Here is a 19,479-nt window from a genome sequence, read left to right as displayed (position 1 = left end):
CTGGATGTGTCCTGTCAGATGCAGCCGTCAAGGCTTGGCCTGGGCTATCAGACCTAAAAAAGCCATAGTTTGAGACAAGGAGGCAGGCTGCACTAGGTTTCACTGCTCTCTCTGAAGACAGCACAGTCAGGCATCCATCACACAAACACATCATTTTACATGTCAGGCTTTTTCTTATGACTGTGCCCTGTCCCTGGCCAGGAATCTCAGATCCAGAGCACAGGGAACTAACTCACAGGACTAATATCTGGGTAATGCTCACCATTCAGATATGAGTCATTAGGACAACTTGTAATCGTCAAATTTTGTGTCTTGGCTGGCATCGTCTCAGCCACTGAAACAATTATATTTTCACTTAAACCTTCTGGCCTCACTTGCAACCTCTGAACTCCACCCAGCACAGAAGGGCAGAGTTTCTGTTGCCCTTTAACTTTGCATTCCCTTCCTTGCTGCATCGCTTTAGGTAATCTCCAGCCAAATCGTTGCGTGTCTGAGTCCTTTCCTCTCATTTACCTTGTGCTCGCTCAGGAAATGTTTACAGCTGTATTGGCCCTTTGGGAGGGAAGGTGCTGATGGGAGAGGAGAGGTCACATTGATAAATCTCCCCTGAGCCAGGGGAACAGAAGTGCTAGCACCTGGTCCACAGGAAAGTCATGACCCAATAAATCCCAACTCAGCTGCTACCTGACCAACAAATCTTGAAGATTCTTGGCCAGAAGAGCCTGGGCTTCTTAGCCCTCCTGGGATCTACAAGCTAAGTGGTACTGTGAAGGGATGGGGATCAGTAATTGCATCCTGTGTAAGGATTTTGTATGGGTAACAGTCTCCCACCTTCCCTCCTTTTGAGGCTGGGCTTTTTGGGACAAAAATTCATGGGATGGAAAGCAGCAAAGCAAGCAAGACTCTGGCCCGGAAGCAGTAGTTCTGCTTGATTTTAGTTCAGTGACTATAAAGCCTTGAATCCCATTCTTAGTGTGAGTGGCTGGGTTTAAACAAACAAAAACTGCACTTTGGGGTCTACCCTGAGCTATACAACCCCCAGCTAGGACACAGGATTGAATTCTGCACAAGCTGTCAAGACGCTGCTTGAAGGGAAATGTGGGAGGAAAATGTGCTTTGTATTTATAAACCAGGGGAGAATAACCCAGAGTGGAAAGTCTGTGGGACCGCCCTTGGTCACAGGAGATGGGAGCTGGCCTGGGGAGAGCTGGCTCTCCCTGTTTGTGCTATAGGGCATGTGTGTCTCTCCTGCAGCATGCACGGCAGCATCGGTGCCAGCTGCCTGGAAGTGAGGAGCGGCGACGCTGAGCTTTCCCACGCTGGGGACCCTTTGTTGGTCTGGGCATGAGTCTCTGAGTGCCTTTAAAGTAGAGAGAGCAGCAGCAGCACCACCCTGCCCTGGAGCGGGCGGGGAGAGGTTGTAAGCTGAAGATAGTGTCATGTACTGATGGAGACAGACTGTACACAACATTTGCTATTCAATCATTTTGGTTAAGTCGCTTGGTATTTTCCCTTCCCATGACCCGTTCTCCACTCAGCCCTTTCAAGCACCTCTTCCGTATTTCAGCGTCTCTGAGATTAGTTTGTCCTCTAGGTTTCGTCCCGCTCCTCTCTGTCATTAAAACACTTTCTCTTGTTCTTCCTCTTGACTCTTTTCCCCCTCTATTCTCATCCCTCAGCCCTGGTGTCCCAGCAGATCCCCAGCCCCATGTCTGCCTGTGTGTGATGGATGTGTGGGGAGAGGACCAGCCCTGATGAAGCAAGCAGGGAACTGGGGCCACAGGGGAGCTGGGAGCTCTTGCTCCAGGCTAGCAGCCAGCCACATTTCTCTGAGGTGCTCTCATAAAATATTCCCAGCATTTTATCAAAGAGGTGATGCTGTCATGGGTTTGTTTATTATTTCCCTCCGGGGATTTGTCTCTTCACGGCTTCTTCCTTTCATTTTTGAGGAGGAAATGTTTGCTACTCTGTCAGCCCCTGGGAGGAAAGTAAGTTACAAAGGGAGCGGGGGTAATGAAAGCCTTTTCCTGAACCAAGGTAACACAGCTCTGTGGTCACCTATGCCCTAAACATGTGGGAACCGAGCTCAGCCCTCGAGGACAGTGATCAGGGACCTGATCACCAGTGGAAAGATCCATGGCAGGGGATCAGGGACACAGTCTGTGTGTCCCAAAAATCCTTTGGTCTCTGTTCCTTCAGCTGCTCCTCTCCCTTCATGGTCCTTGACCTTGACTGGACTTCTCCTCCCACCAGGCCCAAGCCTTTCCCCTCACCATCTCCTCTCACACCTCCCATGCACCTGTGCAGCCATTTCAGCTGAGCTTAGAGCAAATCTGTCCAGCTTCCACCCACCCCTGTGTGCACTTCACATGTGTGACATGCCGTGGCCATGCCTGGGGGTACCGTGTGAGCCTGGGACCAGATCTTCTTCAGCTGATGCCTTAGGGCTGTTTATTCTCTACCTGCAGTCTACAATTTAGGCACTTTGCACCCTCCCAGCATTTTGGAAGGCGGTTCTGCTCTTGTGCTGGTATCTTTATTTTCTAACACATTTCATACATTCCTGCAGTCCCCAGGCCACTTTCTACCTCATTTACTCCTGCCAAAGATTTGTTTTCCTGTCACTGTGTCTGGAAGTCTTGCACAGGTATGAGTACAGCAAGAGGCTCTCAGGGTTCTTTGAGAGGACATGCAGGTCAGGAGCCCTCTGTTATTTTCTACTATATCGTTCCTTTTTCCTTTTGTATCTTCTTTCCTCTGTACATATTTGGGAACATCACGAAACACCTCACTGAGAAACTCCACTTCAGACCCAGGAGAAGACATTGAAAAGGAAATTACTGAAGAGAAGAGGGGGGGGGATTCTTCTTTCATGATGTATGTTCTTGCTACTAATTTTAGCTTCCTATTTTTGTTCCTTCTGGTATCACAAGTGTCCTGTGTTTGTGAGGGCATAGATGTGTCTCTGGTGGAAGGTTTGGGTTGCAGATTAGCTCCTGGCTACCTTATGTCATCAGGAATAGACCAGATAGGTAAACAGACAATTCTCAGTATTTTTTCCTATGAGGTTTTGTTTAGTTTCCACAATGGAAACCCTGGAAAATTCTTCTAGAGTGATCTGCATGCGAGCAAGCTATCGGCTTCAAAACGATCTCCATCTCTGTCCTGGATCCTGAGCTAATGTGGTACTCTCCATCTCCTGTACTGACTGCATGTGTGCTCCACAAGCAGGAAAGTCGACCCACAACAGAAGGGGTCTCTCATGGCAGGGATAATTTTACTGTTGGAGACGCACAGCGAGGACATGATTATCTGCTTCTGTCTGGTTTCCCCAGGAGCTGAGACCTATGTGATCATGCAGAAGGTGAGTGCAGGTGCCTGTCTGTTCCTCTGCTACCTTTGAAGTATTGTATTGGTTTTCAGAGTTCCTCCTGTTTAAAATGGAGTTGATGAAAAGATGTCTGGCTTTTCAGAGAGGAAAGCCTATTTTAGCTAAGCAGGCTGTTCATTCACAGAGTTTCAATCTGGTTCGATACAATGATATGATCCTCTCCCTATCCAGCCACTGATTGCTGCAGCTCAGTTCTTGCTTATTTTCTCCTATATGGAAATACATCCACTGGGGTTGGGGAAGAGAGAGAGGGAAATAAAAGAAGGGGAAAAATGGAAAAAATTATTAATGATGGCAGCTTTTCAGCAGCTCTGTAAAGTAAAACCTCTGACTTCTATTCATGTTATTAGGTAAGGAATTTATTTTACTTTCAGCCACAAAAGCGAGGGTCTATGCTGACTTGCCTGCCCCTGCTCAGCATCAAACCCTTCCAGTCTTCACAGCCTCCTGGCTGCTTCAGGGTGTCGTTTGCCCCTCAGGCAAACCAGGCCCAAACACCTAATCTTGATTCATTGCTTTAGTCAGCTTGGAAAATCTCTGTGATTCTGTTCGGTTACTCATTTCTGGGAAGGAGAAGACGATTACATTGGCCTTTCTGGTTTCGAAGGAAAATGTGTGCTGTTATAGGTAGCAGAATGTGCTGGTGTAAGATCCAGGCCCAGCCTCACACCTGCCTGCCCAGGACCCGGTGCCATGAGACACCTGAGCACATATCCTTGGCACTTGGTGTCGTTCTTATCTTGCATGTTTATCGGTCATCCTTGTTGTTTTCTCTCTTGTGAGAACTGAAAAATGAACAAGGAGGACAGGAATCAAAGCTTCAAGGCCCTGGAGGAACGGTGGGTGAATCACATGGATCCTCTCCAGACATGAGGCAAACACGATCATGTCATCAAGGTGTTGGAGATACCGTGCTGGGAAGGGGCCAGCTCTCTGGGGAGGCTGAGTGCAATGAAGCCTCAGAGTGGGGAAGAAAAGTAACTTTCTTGCTACTGCTTCCTCATCTGAGTCCTGCTGTGCTGCTTGCCTGGGGGACTGGGGGTTGTGGAGTCCATGGGTCACTCTCCTGGGCCATTATACAATGTGTCTGAGTGCAGCTGGGGTAACACAAACCCTTAATTTAGATAGTATTTGTGCTAACGCATGATTAGTGTTAGAGCCTTGCAGTCTCCCAGGCAGGCAAAAGCCATGGGTGTAAACCACATCTCTTTCTCAACCAAAATTCTAGTAGAAAAAGGTGTGGGTGTTTACTTTTTTCTTGGGGGTGGGGTGGGGGAATGTGTTTAATCCACACTTTTTTTTTTCCTCATTGCTGGATGCTGAAGCTCACGGCCTCCAAAGCTGCACCTCCAGGATGCTTCATCTTTCTGTGTGAGGTACAAAACCTGTGGCTTCTTCTTACAAGTGCTTGAGTCTCAGGCGTGTCCCACAGCCCAGAGCTCAAGGGTAATTTGGCCAAAGATCTCACATTTGTTATGAGGTACATGACTGATCTAGGAGGGGAGACAGTGGTGCCTACAGTTAGTTACTAGCTGACAGCTCTGGTTCTATGAAGATGGGGTGCTCTGGTGTAAGGTGGCAGCTATTCTTTGTGCTCTGCCATCTTTCCCCCATCCTCTTTGTTTTTTTTTGCCTGATCTTGCCTCTCTTTTCTTGGCTTTGAGGCTGGACATGTTTCCCCTTGAAGCAACTCCGACTCTGTCTCTTAAGCATCTTTTATCTATCAGTTCCTAAGCTTTCAATATCTGTGGAAAATGAATGTGACACACAGAGCTGGGACAGATATGAGGGGACTTTCATTGCCTCTTCCAGCCTTTTCTGTGCCCAAGGCAGCCCTTGTCCTCCCAGCATGGCTTGCTAGAAGGCTACATGGGCCAGACCTGGCAGATAGAAGGACTGTCCCTGAGTGATATTACCTGACTCCCTCTGCACTGAGCTCCAGAGATGTGGGCATAATTAAGCTTTTTGCAGAAGTTTCCAATTTCCTAAGAAGTCCACGGTTGGCTGAAAAGTGATTTGAGCAAAAATATTGGCTGTACCATTAGATGTTGGCTCCAAAACCAGAGAGGCTTTGAGATTCCTCCTAAGACTGTTTTCCCTTGAGTATCACTGTAGCACTTGTGCCTTTCTTCCCCTCCTCCTTTCTGTTTTCATAATACAGAACAAGAGACCTAATCATGGATGTGGGCTCCACTGTGCCTCATGGTTCCTTGGGACACATACCCATTTCACTACGGCTAATGTCAGACAAGAACCAGCATCTAGGTGAAGAGCCATGGGGAAGAAGAAGGGAGCGAGACCCAGAGGATCAGCCTGACAAGCAGTGGCTTTAACACAGAGGGGTGCAAGCATGTGAGGGGCAAGGAAGGTGAGGTTTTCAGGGGATCTTTTGAAAAAATAATCCCAGGAATAGAGAGCACGGGATAAAAGATGAAAGTATATGTTTGAAAACAAGCAGGTGATGGCAGAGGCTACCTGGGGCTGGGAGCCAACTCCTTTATGGTGACCACTGATGGGTTCCCAGGTGGGGTTTGACTAGCTGAAGGTAAATGTCTTGTTACCTGAAATAGCTCTCTCTCACCCCAGTGTCTCGTAAACCCTTCCAGCTCTGTGCTCAGTCCTTGGCAGGATAGGTGTCAAGATCCTCGAAGGTGCTGAATGGGTGCTACCATGCAAAGGCTTTGATGAACTTGTATGGCACCATTCATTTACTGATGGCTTTTTCTCTTCCAGCCGTGCTCAGATACTTTTTCCTTGGGAATCTAGTTTGGAAAAGCTCTAGTCTGGAGCAGTTATTAACACTGTATAGTGCAGCATGTGTTGCTGTTGGCCTTTGGTCTTGTGGCAGACTCAGGGTTGACAAGAATTCAAATTTCCTGATTCTCCTTTCCCTTTTGGTGAACCCTGTGCTACAGACACGTGAACAGTAATAATCAAAGTATTATAGCTTAATGAGTTGTGGTGAGCTGTGTTATCCAAACCCATCCAATCTGTCAAGGCATCATTTGTAGCTGTCTGGCTGTGGACTCTTACACCTACAAATGATCCACTATTCCTGGCTCAGGCAATGCTCTTACTTAAGAGAAGGGGAAAAAAAAGAAGAGCTATTGGCTTACAGCAAGGAAGGGTGTGAGAACAGAAACCCACAATTTGTATCTTGATGCTGTTCCAAATGGAACCAGAGCCATTGCAGGCTTTGTAAGACTCATATTACATCCTTCCTGGGGCCCTTAGAGGCTCTCCCCACTGTCCTCCATTGCAAAGAGCTTTCTTGGCTTTTTCATGTCTCTTTCATGTGCCCTCTGCATTACCTGCACCCAATGTGGTCCATGCAGGTGAGTGAAGTACAGCTTATAACACCCTAGTTTCCTAGAGTATTGTGATAGCATGGGCAGGAGAGAGCATTATCACACCCATTGGCCTGGCCTTTCTGAAGTGGCAATTAATTCAACAAGAACTGCAGTGTTAGCCAAGATAAATAAAAGTAAATAAAGAATTTGTCTATAAAAGCCAAACAAACAGAAGAGTTAAATAAGCTGGAGGAAGAGATGAATAAGAGAAAACCACACTTTGTACAAATCATCCTAAGACTTGCCTAACTTCTCACTAGCATGCCCAGCACCTATTTCTCTACCTGCCCTGTTGTGCTTTTCTTATGCAAACCGCAACAACAAATTGTCCTTCATGGGAGCAAATGGAGATCTCAATATTCATTTTCCTTTAGTACCCAAACCCAATGCAGAGTTCTGTTCAGATTTGTATCTTGCTCCTTCTCCCTGCCAATGACCTCTTTCATTACTGACTTGATTAGGAGGCACTCTTTTCCCTGGGAAATTAGTGAAGCTGAATCATTGCCGTGTGGTGAGGCAGTACTGTTGTTCTCCCACATGTATCAGCAAACGTGGCTCATTGCAAGCTCTGAGTTGCGACTGACACAGCAGTAAGTCAAGGATGAATTGACAGATGTTGACTTGTCCCTAACCTAGATTTTGAGGTCTGCAGTTCTTCATTCCCATTCTGTACTCATGGACATGAGACAGCTTCAGTTAGGATGCTACAGAGGTGTGTTAGGTTCAAAATATAAACTTATCTGAGACAGATTGTAGCCTGGATGGCTGGTGGTCCTGTGCACGTTTCTTTGGTAGTGGTGCCACTATCTGCCACAGACAACTCTTCTCTGTTCCCAGGCTGACATGAGAACATTCAGAACTGGTCTGTCTGAAACAAAACATTTTCTGGATTACTTTTCAACTAAAGCAATTCCCTGCCCCACTGGTGGCAAAGCTGATGGGAGGACTAACCAGAAGAGCTTTTGGTCAGAAGAGGTTTCTGAAGATCTCCCCTCGAGCCCCCTGCTCTGACTAGCTGGGCTGTCCCCAGCACTCAGTAGGCTGGCTCTGAAATTGTTTTCCTGTCTTGAAAAGCTCTTTGGTGACCTGTCCCAGGACTGGTCCTCCCTCCTAGCAAAAAAGCTTTCTTCATGTCCACCCTAACCCTTCCAAACTCCAGTTTCTTGTCACTTGTTATATCAGCTGCCCCTGCTGAGAAGAGCTGGGCTACAGCATTGTTGTAGCTGCCCTTCAACTAGTTGTTGGCTACTATCCCCCCTTCAGCCTCCTCATCAGGATAAACAATCCCAGCTCCATCAGTTGTTGCTTTTGGGATGTGTGGTCTGTCTCCTGCTCTTGGCAGCCCTTCTCTGCTCCATCTCCTGTTTCTTGATATCCCCCCTGATCTGGCCTCCAATAATAGAGGCTGCAACTCCTCAGTCTGCTGGCACGACTGTCCTAACATAAACCAGGATGTGGCTTACCCAATTTGAGATGAGAGCACATCGTGGGCTCATATTCAGCCTGGCACTGACCATAAGGTGTTATGGTAAGGTGGGGGACAGCCAGGATTATCCTTCATGAATATCTGCTCTGATGATGAACCCTTCCCAAAGACTCAGCAGAGTGCTAATCTGGGTGCTCAGTTTGCATATGTGTTATAGCTCATGATGAAGGACCCTTTTTCCCAGCTATTTGGAAATAAAAAGTCATAGCAGCAGACCTCCACTTAAAGAGATCCCAAAGAAAATCCTAATAGCTTTGTGAAAAGGAGTGTGATTTAACTCTTCCCTCTGATTTACACCTCAACACGGTGTCCCAAAAACAAATTAAGGAACAGTGTGGGAAGCACCATCATTTTGCATGTTACCTGTATTGCTTGCAGTCTGTAAAGATCTCACCAGATATTGCTGAGGATGTTAGCTCTGATGCCCTGGGAAAGTTCCAGCACAGATAATTGCCTCCTACCTAATTCAATCCACATTTAATAGATTGGCACCACTGAAGTGAATGCCTTCAGGACAGATGAGAGGTGGGAATCAGGAGTGCCCAGAAGAAAAAAGAAAAAAAAAAAAAAAAAAGCTAAAAAAAAGCTAAAAAGCAGAGATGGAAATCCACTGAGAATCAATGTTTGGGGAACAGCCCTCCTCCCCTGCCACAGAACGCTCTGAACCAATTCCCTTCTCCAAGCTGTGCAGACCTCAAAGTATGGAAAGAAACCTTGAGTTGTGGTTCTTCTAGAAGGATGATGTCAGGAAAGATTACACCACGTATGGTGCTGTGAGGGCTGCCACAGTTCTGTTTGCCAAGGTCTGCACATGCAAGCATCACAAAGGAGATCCCTGTGTTCTCTGTGGACCTTGCTGTACGTGTTATGTGGACAGTGTCATTTCATTTCCATGTGCTTGCTGTTGCTCCTAGAGAAAGAAATTTTTTCAACTTGCTAGCCCTGGTGGGAAAGCATCAACAATGCCAGCATACAACCGTCTTGTAATGTGGCTGCCAGTGCAGGCTCTCTGCATTACAGACACCCTTTGCTTACTGTCCAGCATAAGGTATTCAAACACGATCTGCAGAGAAGAAGCAGAAATATTGCCAGGATATTATTGCTCAGGGACAAGAAGACCTATCCCATCTTAGACATGGCTAAGCTGACACTTCCTATCATATTGCATATTCATTCTTATGCACTCCTCACACTTAAAGCAAACTGAAATGGGTTGGATTTGCTGGAGATCTCCCTAGAAGTGCAGAAGGAAAGATCTCTGCCTTGGCAGAGGCTTGTTCTCTCTGCTCCATGTTCTTTGAGATCATATCTACCGTGTTTATTATTTTTCTTAATAAATTGGCAGCCTCGCTGCGTTCCTCTCTGCCAGGTGCTGCACGTGCATTTACTGAAAGATTTACCAGACATCCTACAGCCCCAGGTAGGTCAAGGCAGGGCAAGAAGTCTGTGACAGCCACTCCATACCAGGTCCCTATCTTTGCTTTTAGATCCTCAGTGTGCTGCATGGAGGCACAGATGGATGCATCTCATCTTTCCTCCCCTTTGGCATGAGGAATTGTACCACTACAATTCTCCTACCAAGTGGAAAAATGGATATCTCCTCACCTGCCTTGCAGTGCCAACGTTCTCCTATTTTCTCCCCACCCCGGGGAACCTGACTCCCTGCTGGTTGTCCCCTTCTCCAGTTGACAGCAGCCACTACCTTCTTTCCAAAAATCATGCCCAGGCTGTGACTGCTCAGTCCCTGTCCCAGGGCAGCCACTGTCCCTGGGAGCATGATAACCTGTGAATTTTAAGGGAAAATGGATGACGCTCAGCCCATTGCTTGGCTGCCTTGGGGTTATTCCCAGTCTTACAGCTTACAGTCGAGTCTTGAAGGTCTGAGCATATTCCCACTGAATAACAGCCCCCCAGCTATCCCCCCAGGCAGAAGGACTACCTCCTGTAAACCCGTGCATTCCCTTGCTTCTGTCCCATGGCTATCTGCTCTCTCTAAGAGGACAGCTGCTTGGTGACCCCGAGCCAGTCACCCTCTGAAGGAAAGACAGCCCAGAGCCTTCAACTCATCTCCGAGCCCTGAGAACAAACCTGCTGCAGGTGTTTTGTCTGTGCAAGTATGGGAGGAGAAAACCGAGAGTGGGACCTGACTAGATTTTTCCATTTCAATCCAAATTGAATCAATTACTCATCCAACCGTGCTCTCCTTGTTATTCATTTAAGGGATATTCTCACTTAAGCGATTTCTGAGCCAGAGTCTTATGTGGAGGGTGTGTTATAATTCAGCTAGCAAGCTGGGACAGCTCTCCCTGGCAAGCTCAAGGTATTGAAAGGAGCTTGGCTTCAATAGATGAAGATAATTGGGGATATTGGACGAAGGAGAAAGAAGAGAGGGGAGAGAGCTGGTTTCATCCAGTTATGCGTACAGTATGTTAAGTAATCATATAACTTGGTAGTAATGATTCATTTGGAGATGCCTTGTGAAAATTCTGGGCTAGTTGAGTCTTGCACTTGTGCTGTAGGCTGAAGCATGTAGAAAAACATCTCTGGCTTCGAGGGCTTGTTAAATATTGCATAAGAGAATCAGCTCCTTTCTCTAGTGGAAGTGGAAGCAAACTCTGCAGGGGTTAGTGTGCTGGGTGGGGGCTCTCAACAGGGCAGGAGCAGCCCACTGGTGGGGGAAGGTATCCCTGAAATGAAGAGAGACATGGCCTTCTGGGCAGTGGAAAACGTGGGGCTTTGCCAGCAGGATGCTCGTGGTAAAGTGCAATCTTGCCAGCTGCAGCCTTGGCAGAGGCCACGTATGAGTGATATTAATTAGGCAGCAATTTTCCCTGGGGGCAAAAGTGCTTTGGATCAGTAGACACTGGCCTGTTGTCCAAGATTGCTGAGTTTTAATCCCAGCTTTTATTTATTTATTTATTTATTTATTTATTTTTTGCTGCTGTTCCTTATCCCCCCTCGCAGAAGTTGGTTCTTCTGTCTGCAGAGGGCTGTGGTTTATTCCTTTAGAGTCTGTAAGAGGAAAAAAGTTTCCGTTGGCCATGACATTGTGGTACCATCATGGGGAGCAAAAGGAGAAGCCAGGGCCTCCTTTCTCTTGATGTGGATGTCAGCTCAGCTCAGGAGGAGAGCCAATATTATATGCACATTGTGTTACTGGTGGCAAGCTTAACCATCATGTTCTTAGCTCTGAATGCATAGAAAGCCAAAACCTGGACAGCCTGAGGCATAGGAAGGTCTATGAAATCAGAATCACTAGTTCATTCCTGGAATGGGGATGTCATGAGAGTTCTCTCACTTATTTGAGTTTCCAAGTGTGGAGTGACTTCAGTTCAGCCCTGCATGACAAGAAATTGATCTTTTCACCTCCCTTGCAGGAGGACCACTGAATTGTCCTGTCCACGAGGGAGATGCACGCACCTCCCCAAAGGCCAGCCACCAGAAGAGCCAAGGAATGATGGGGATGAGCAGTGTGCATCCATGTCTGGTTGCTGCTGGATCCTGACACAACATGAATTTGAACAAAACCAGGTTTGAGTTCTGAATAAATTTCAATTCAATTAGCCAGGATGTGTGATGTAGGCTTTAGGCAGCAGGTATATTTTTATACACACAGCACACACCACATTGAAAACAGAATTAGTAAAACCTTAGCTAAACCTTGTCCTCTCTGTCCCTGCCAGCTTGCCACGTGGCCTTACCGTAGTGCCCTCTGCATTGCAGAGAGAAGCAGCGATCTCGGTTTGGATGCCATGGTGTGATACTATGGGCTCAGTGAGGTCAGGAGACATCTGATCTGACCTAGAGACAACATAGTGCAGACACACCGTGCTGGGTCTGATCTGGACAAAGCTTGCCAGGTCAGAGGTAATCCTTGGAATACATTTCTGACAGCAGTGTCAACTTCTGCTGTGCCAGAGCTTTGCTTCACGTGGCTACAGCTTTTATGTTCTGGTATTCAGAGCCCTCTTGAACCCCTTGCTGCAGCTCTTTGATGTGTACAGAGAGGGCTGGATTTCTGCCTACCCATCTCCATCCACAAGAACATCTCAGCTCTGACAGGACAGTATGGGAGGAAACATCTGTTCTTTGGCACAGACAAAAAGCAGGTCAAGACCTGTGCTTCTGCAGCTAGTTTCCACCTCGTTCATAAATAGCAGGTCTTGATGGGTGCAAACCTATCTGGAATGCAAAAGCAACAGGTAGTGTAACAACAGATGTGTTTAGATTGGTGTAGCTGGATCAACCCTAGCATAATGAATGTTGTGTGTCTTGCCTCACCTGTGCCTTGCTTTCAGAGCAGGAGAGCAGTCTTGGTGTCTCTAACCCTGCTGTGAGGAATTGTCACTGCAAAGGGGGTGTCACAGGGAATGAGCATTATAAGCAAAGGCAGCAGTGCCTTTGCAGGATCACTTTCAGCAGGTTACTTCTCCTGTCTGTGAGACCATGAGCAAGTCACTTAGTTTTTTGTGTTCAGGTCTATTCGTTAAAGCATTTAGGACCTGGTCTTGCCTCTTTCTACACATGTATACAGTGCTGGCATGACTGGATCTTGCTGCAGTTTTATTTCTGTAGGGATTGTTATAAGGCAAAACACTATCATAGCATCTTGTGAATCCGTGGGTTTAATAACTTTGGATCACCTGATACAGGGAACATTGTAGAGCCGCTGGGGATAACACAATGCACAGGAGCAACAGGGATTCTTCTTGTAGGCTAAGACTCATGCATTTAGATGCCATTTGAAATGCCCTACGGTGTCTGAAAAACCCACATGTGGCTGTCAAATCCAACACAGGAACTAAGCAAACCCATAACAGCAGCTTAGCACGGCAATTCAAAGGGTACACATAGCAGATACCTGCATTTGAGCCCTCTCTCAATGGCCATGTCCACGTTCCCATGCCATCTCCACCACTGCGCTGCCCCCAAACATAACGCCTCTCCTGATCTTCAGCCACAAAACAGACAGGGCTTGTGTACTGGTTTGGAAGTCCAGATCCCACTGCTGGGTTGTGCACAGACATCTATTTCTTAATTCATTCTTGAGTTGTCTGATAGCAACATTGTATATGTTTTTCTCAAAGTCCCAGCTTCATCTTTCCTTTTACCTTTCTTTTTGCCCTCTTTTGTTTCTGCAGATGGAGCTGCACATGCAAATTTTTCACCAGTGATGTTGCTCTCTTTTTTAAGGATGCAGCTATATTCAGAGTAGTCCTTCAAAATACAGGTGCATCCATAATTAAGGCATCATGAAGTGTTGGCTCTTCATGTCAAGATTTTCTGAGCTTTTTGCCCACTTGCATTAATCTGAACTCCCATGTCACAGTAAAGCAGACAGGTGGTAATGAGAGAAGCACCATTTCTCAGTGTTCAGTCCAATCAGAGACAAGTCTCCAGAAATCATTCCCTGACCTGACCCCTAAGCCATGCCCCACAGCACAAGTTCAGCTGCTGGGTCTGAAGGTTGGGCTACTCGCTGCCCTGGCTTATGCTGGCTGGTCTGTACCGACCCTGTTTCATCACCTTCCAGGCAGGTCACAATGAAAATTTCTTATACATGGCCAGAGCTCCCATAGTGTCATCATCCCCTGAGGCACTGTGTGGCTGCCCTGGTGAAGCTCATCTTCGCATGAACAGAGTGTGTTCATATATAAAGATGCCAAAAACTTTCTTGAAAAAGTTATATTAGGGAGGACATTTTTGTCCTAATAGGGAACTGCCCTAGTCTTTTAATAATCTTACAATCCCCATTTTACATTTCTGCCTTTCTTCTTTCACATTTGTTTTTACTTTCATTCTGTATCCATCTAATTATCATTTCCATACATTTCATACCACCATAACAGGAATTTCCCATGTCTTATCTGTATGCTATTATTTTTTATTTACTCATTATACTGCATGATTAAGTTGTAAAGTAATATTCTTCTAATCTGTTTCCATAAAACCCAATGTCTTTGGGGGTAGGCTCATTAAAATGTTGTGGTTTCTCAGATGGTTCCTTGAGGCCTAAAAGACAAACAAACCCCATCCATTTATCAGTACATCACCCATATCAGGTATATTTATAATATCCCAGGTTTGAAGATGTGGAGCAGACTGATTAAAGACCATGTTTAGAGGGATTTTGTTTGCATCTATGTCACTGATATGTTAAGAAACTTTTTATTGGAACATATGTTTGTTGTAAATCTTTAATTTCATATAAACAAATGTGTTGGAAAGGACCCCAGGATAAATTGCAGCCTAGTCTCCTGACTTGCTGAAACCAGTATCTTTTTGGTTGCTATAGCAGAGTGAGGGCTTACGTGTGAAAATGTATTTATTACCATATATTATTCTGGAGAGAACTCCTTGCTCCTTGATTGTTAGCCTCACAGCCAGGCTGTTTGTTAGGAACTGAGAAACCCCAGATCACGTATGAATAGGTAGGACCCCATAGGAGCACGGCATCCATGGAAGTCTTCAATTGTCCCTAGCAAGTTTACTCATGTCTTCCCACTCATCACTTCTGCCTGGTCTTTTCTAATCTGTCCAGTTTATGGAAAACAACGATAAAGCCATTTGCTGTGTTTCTGACGCAGCTCTGGACACTGGCCACCAGCAGCTGCTTCTGGTGCCTGACTCCCTGACCATTGCTCTAACAAGAAAGAAGGCTGCTGTGGGAGCATCTCCACGCCACACAGGACAGCTCCCTTTGCTTGCTGTGGATCCTGGAGATCAGGGTAGCACCTCCACACCCAACTTGCTTGCATGACCCAAACATGACATCTCTGCACAGTGCTGTGCTCTGATCTGTACCAGCTCACGCTGAGCTACTGCAGGCACATCCATGCTGGGTACTGTGGAGGTTTACTTGGATCTCTCCCTCTTGCCATTCACTGTTTGCTGTTTCTAGATATTTTTCTCATGTTTGATGTAGTATTTGAACATCCCACAGCATTACAACTTAGTCAAAGAGTTGCCTGGGGGCCCACCAGACATGTTTTCCCATAAATGTGTAATAAAACGGAAAAACAAAAAATATGTTTTCTTCAGCTCTAAAAGCAACAGCTTTTGTTTTTTGAAAGTCACTGTTGACTAGAAAATCTGCCTGAACCAATGCAGGTTTTGATCAAACCTGCTCTTAGTGCTGTATGACACACTCGTCTGGATGATGCTTATCACACAATGAATAATGTTGGATGGGAAGTGATGGGAAAGATGAACATCACTTGGAGAGTTGGGAGCATGTCTCTTGGTGCTGCAGGGCATGGCTTTCTGGGATTTTCCTTATGCAATGTGCCATGCTTCGTGATAAGGCACTGGAAAAAGGCTGGCACCAATAAGTGCACAACACCTGGTCTTATTAGAAATGACACGTGCATTGCACACACAGGAAAAATCCTGCAATAGAAAGGAATGACACTGGCAGAGTGAGGTCACACGTCTCAGAGAGATGATGCCTAAACCTGTAATCAGGGTTCACTCGGTTCCAGATCACTTCAATTTAAGAACAGGTGGGAAATGAGGTTGTCTGGGTCTTCAGACTTCAAAGACCTCCAGTACAAACAGAGCAGCTCCATTGGTGTAGTGGTTCAAAGAAAAGCCTACATGCAAATACTTCCTACCGGGGGGAAAGTCTGTAGCCACAGCCTAGACTTTTGTCTTTGGCCGATTGGTAACACATTTATTTTTCGGATTTCTGATCTGGCTGCACTTGCCCATTTCTAAGGCAGGTCTTACGCAGCTCTGACTACTACTTTTCATGATAAGATCTTGTTTCCTGCCGGTGGGACTCAGTTCGTAATTGACTGAGTGGGAAGACAGGTGTGGGAAAGTGATAAAGTCACACTTTTAATAATAAAGGCAGTCAAGAGCAAACCCAAATCCCTTTACCATTACACATCTCCTATTTACCAGTATCTCATAGTCTGCTCTAAGGAGGCTTCCTGTGCCAGAGGAGTCCAGATGGGAGAAACGGATAGCTGGGGGGAAGGAGTGGATGAGTCAAGGGCTGAATAAATCTTTGATCAGCCCAGTGCCTGTGATCCATAGATGCCTCCTCTCCAGGTTGATTTTGGCTGGCTTTTTTTTTTTTCTTTTTTTTTTTTTCTTTTTTTCTTTTCTCCACAAAGTTAGGCTTTTAGAGCAAGTTTATAAATTCTTGTTCTGTTCATTGCTTCATTCACAAATTCCAGCATGATGCAAAAGGCAGCTACTTGTGCTTCACGGGACTTGGGACCTTCATCACCAAACCCAGGCTTCATCTGTACGGAGCAGGGGGCTCCTTTTAATGAAAGCAGCAGACAAGGAAGCCATTTAGAAAAGCCAGAGCCTTTAATCCATGTGAAGTCAGGTTACATAAGACTCACAGTCAAGCCAATTTCCCAAGGTGCAGAGTGGACACAACTTACTTGAGTGCCCATGTAGAAGTGATCCCTAAAGGACATGAAAGGATCCCTAAGGACATGAAACTGTTGGAAAGTGTCCAGAGGAGGGCTACGAAGATGGTGAAAGGCCTTGAGGGGAAGACGTACGAGGAACGGCTGAGGTCACTGGGCCTGTTCAGCCTGGAGAAGAGGAGGCTGAGGGGAGACCTCATCACAGTCTACAACTTCCTCGTAAGGGGGTGTCGAGAAGCAGGAGATCTTTTCTCCATTAACACCAGTGACAGGACCCGCGAGAATGGGGTTAAGCTGAGGCAGGGGAAATTTAGGCTTGACATCAGGAAGGAGTTCTTCACAGAGAGGGTGGTTGCACACTGGAACAGGCTCCCCAGGGAAGTGGTCACTGCACCGAGCCTGTCTGAATTTAAGAAGAGATTGGACTGTGAACTTAGGCACATGGTCTGAACTTTTGGGTAGACCTGTGCGGTGTCAAGAGTTGGACTTGATGATCCTTAAGGGTCCCTTCCAACTCAGGATATTCTATGATTCTATGATTCTAAAATTCTGGATTTCTATTCCATTTTGAGGGTTCTAATTTTAGAGCACCTTTAGCTTTATCTTAGTGGACCAGTTAAGACCATCAGACAACTGTCTCAGCCAACAGCCCGGAACTCTCTAAGCAAACAAGAGATTTTGTTGCTGGCAAATATTAACTAAGTCATGTGCTGACGCTGAAGGGGAGGGTGAAATACAAATGGCTAATAGGGATTTACTTTTTACATCATCACCAGTGGATATGATTAAGTAGTTGCTGTTGTCTTGATTGCTTGATGATGATGTTGCTTGCAGGAGCAGACGACTCATTCGACATGCTAACGTGCATGCAAATCTATCTTCTTTCCAGGATGCCTGAAAAGCAGCTGGATTCCCTAGTAATTATTTCAATTGAAAAGGTAATTGCTAGCCATGATACCAAAATCCATCAGTGTTAATGCTTTTGTTACTATAAATGGTGTTGGATCAAAGGTAAAATAAAATGTCTCCTGTACTCCTTTAAACATCTAGATCTCTGGAAAAAAATGAAGTTACGCAATTTGATTATATTCAGTCATTTAATTATATATATTTTCACTCTGGTGTTGTTGCACATGTGTGATAATGTCAAATATCTTGTTTTTTTTTTTTTTTTTTTTTTTTTTTTTTTTTTTTTTTAGCCATGGAAGAACGTATTTAAATAGAGATTTTATTAAAATCACATGATCATATTAATTCTAGCTTCCAGCATCTCTTCCCTGATTACCAAATCCTTTGCTGTCGGGAGTGCTGTTCTTAAGGGGATGATCTGGGAAGGGAAGGACATTTCCAGGCAGGTCTGGAGGCAGGAGGGAGCCCACGGCTGGGATGGTGCCAGGACAGGGCTCAGTGCAGCCAGCGGTGGCTCTGAGCTGTCAGAGATCCCCTTGCCCTGGGGGACCCGACTGGTATTGCAGCCCCCTGTGGGGCTCCACCTGAGCTCTGTTTTGGAGCCTGGTTCCCTCCTACATCATTGCTGGTACCCCATTAGTAACAGCAGCATCACTTCCAAGGAGAATAAAGGGCTGTGCTCGGAGGAATCCTCTTGGGAAATTAATGTGCATCAATTAGCACCCTGTTACAGCTGCTCTCTCCAGGCACATGCTAACCTCCTCGCTGACAAGCCCTTGGGACCGCAAGCACCCACGTGTGATATGGGGATCCTTGGGGATGCAAGCTTGTGTATGCAGTTGGGCTCTTTTCTAGGGAAAAAGGCTCCTTTCGAATGTCTGGCAGGAGATGGCATGTGGTCTGGTTGCTGCTCCCATACAGGCAGGGATGGCTTTGCTCCTGTAAACCATCTGGTTGTCACCAGTCCTCCATCCTTTGCTCCAGTATCAAGCAGTGATCCTGAATCAGCAACAGGTGGGAAAGGACAACAGATCCCCACCTCTCTGGTCTGCCCTGGGGTGGTAAAATTCTGGGGGCAAACACAGCTGGGGGGCTGCTTCTTGGGCTGCTGGGAAGATCCTAATCAGGAGTGGGAATTAGATTGACATCGACCTCCCACCACCTGGCTGCTTTACTAATTTGTGCAATGAAGAGCAGAGGCAAATAATCATTAAAAGCTTTTTCAGTCTGTCTCCAGCAAGCAAACAGTGGGATTACTCCTGCCCTTGTCCTTTGAGACAGGCACTCTAATCCCTGGTACACTAATCCCTTATGGTGTGGTTAGTGTGTCGATCTTGCACGACCTTGCCTGGTGAACCAGCTTGGCAGGTTTTGCCAATCTCTCCCATTGGGCTGGAGAACAAGCCGTTGGCTCAGAAAATGGGTGGGTTTGATTCTTCTTCCACATTTTTTTTTATTTTTTATTTTTTTATGGGCTACAGATGACTTCACTGTTGAATTGTTCCAACATGTTGAGGTTCTGTTCTCTAGCATCTCCGGTAAAAGGAGCTATGGGAGACACCTCTGCTCTATCTCTCCCACAGAAACTGTGCCTGGGCTTTTGGGATGCTGTTAGACCTGTTCTCTCCTACTGGTGATGTTAGAGCCACTGTGGGTACAGGGCTCTGCAGCCACATGCAGCCCCAGATCTACCTCAAAACTGCCACAAGTGGACACTGAGTGCTGAGGACCAGTACTGTTCTCCACCAGAGAAGCCGCATTGCAAAAGCCTCTGCTCTGCTTCTTGGTTTTATTTGCAATTGCACAATGCAGTGTGCTGGCTTCCCAGCCTCTGTCACTGCACTGCCATCCCTTGGAGCCACAGTGAAGGTGAACAAGGAGGCCTGGCAGCTGCAGTGCTCGCATCCAGCCCCAGCTTCCTATGCAAGTCCATTTTCCACTCCACGTTTGCCACTT

General features: G+C 46.2%; 1 long non-coding RNA gene across 2 annotated transcripts; it reads left to right on the top strand.

Moving 5' to 3' along the window:
• The first annotated feature begins 649 nt into the window (after positions 1 to 649).
• Positions 650 to 11,733, top strand: LOC311427821. 2 transcript variants are annotated; one of them, XR_014687585.1, is made up of 5 exons: positions 650 to 761; positions 3,336 to 3,364; positions 4,717 to 4,767; positions 5,553 to 5,759; positions 11,605 to 11,733. It is a non-coding gene; the product is annotated as an uncharacterized lncRNA (long non-coding RNA). The 2 variants fall into 2 exon arrangements; XR_014687586.1 differs by lacking the exon at positions 11,605 to 11,733 and adding an exon at positions 8,712 to 9,593 and having other exon boundaries at positions 4,717 to 4,837.
• The last annotated feature ends 7,746 nt before the right edge of the window (positions 11,734 to 19,479 follow it).

The sequence above is a fragment of the Aythya ferina genome (assembly GCF_964211825.1).
Source record: "Aythya ferina genome assembly, chromosome: Z".
Taxonomy (NCBI): Eukaryota; Metazoa; Chordata; class Aves; order Anseriformes; family Anatidae; genus Aythya; species Aythya ferina.
Note: the sequence above shows the minus strand (reverse complement) of the source record. Positions and strands in the feature narration are given on the sequence as shown.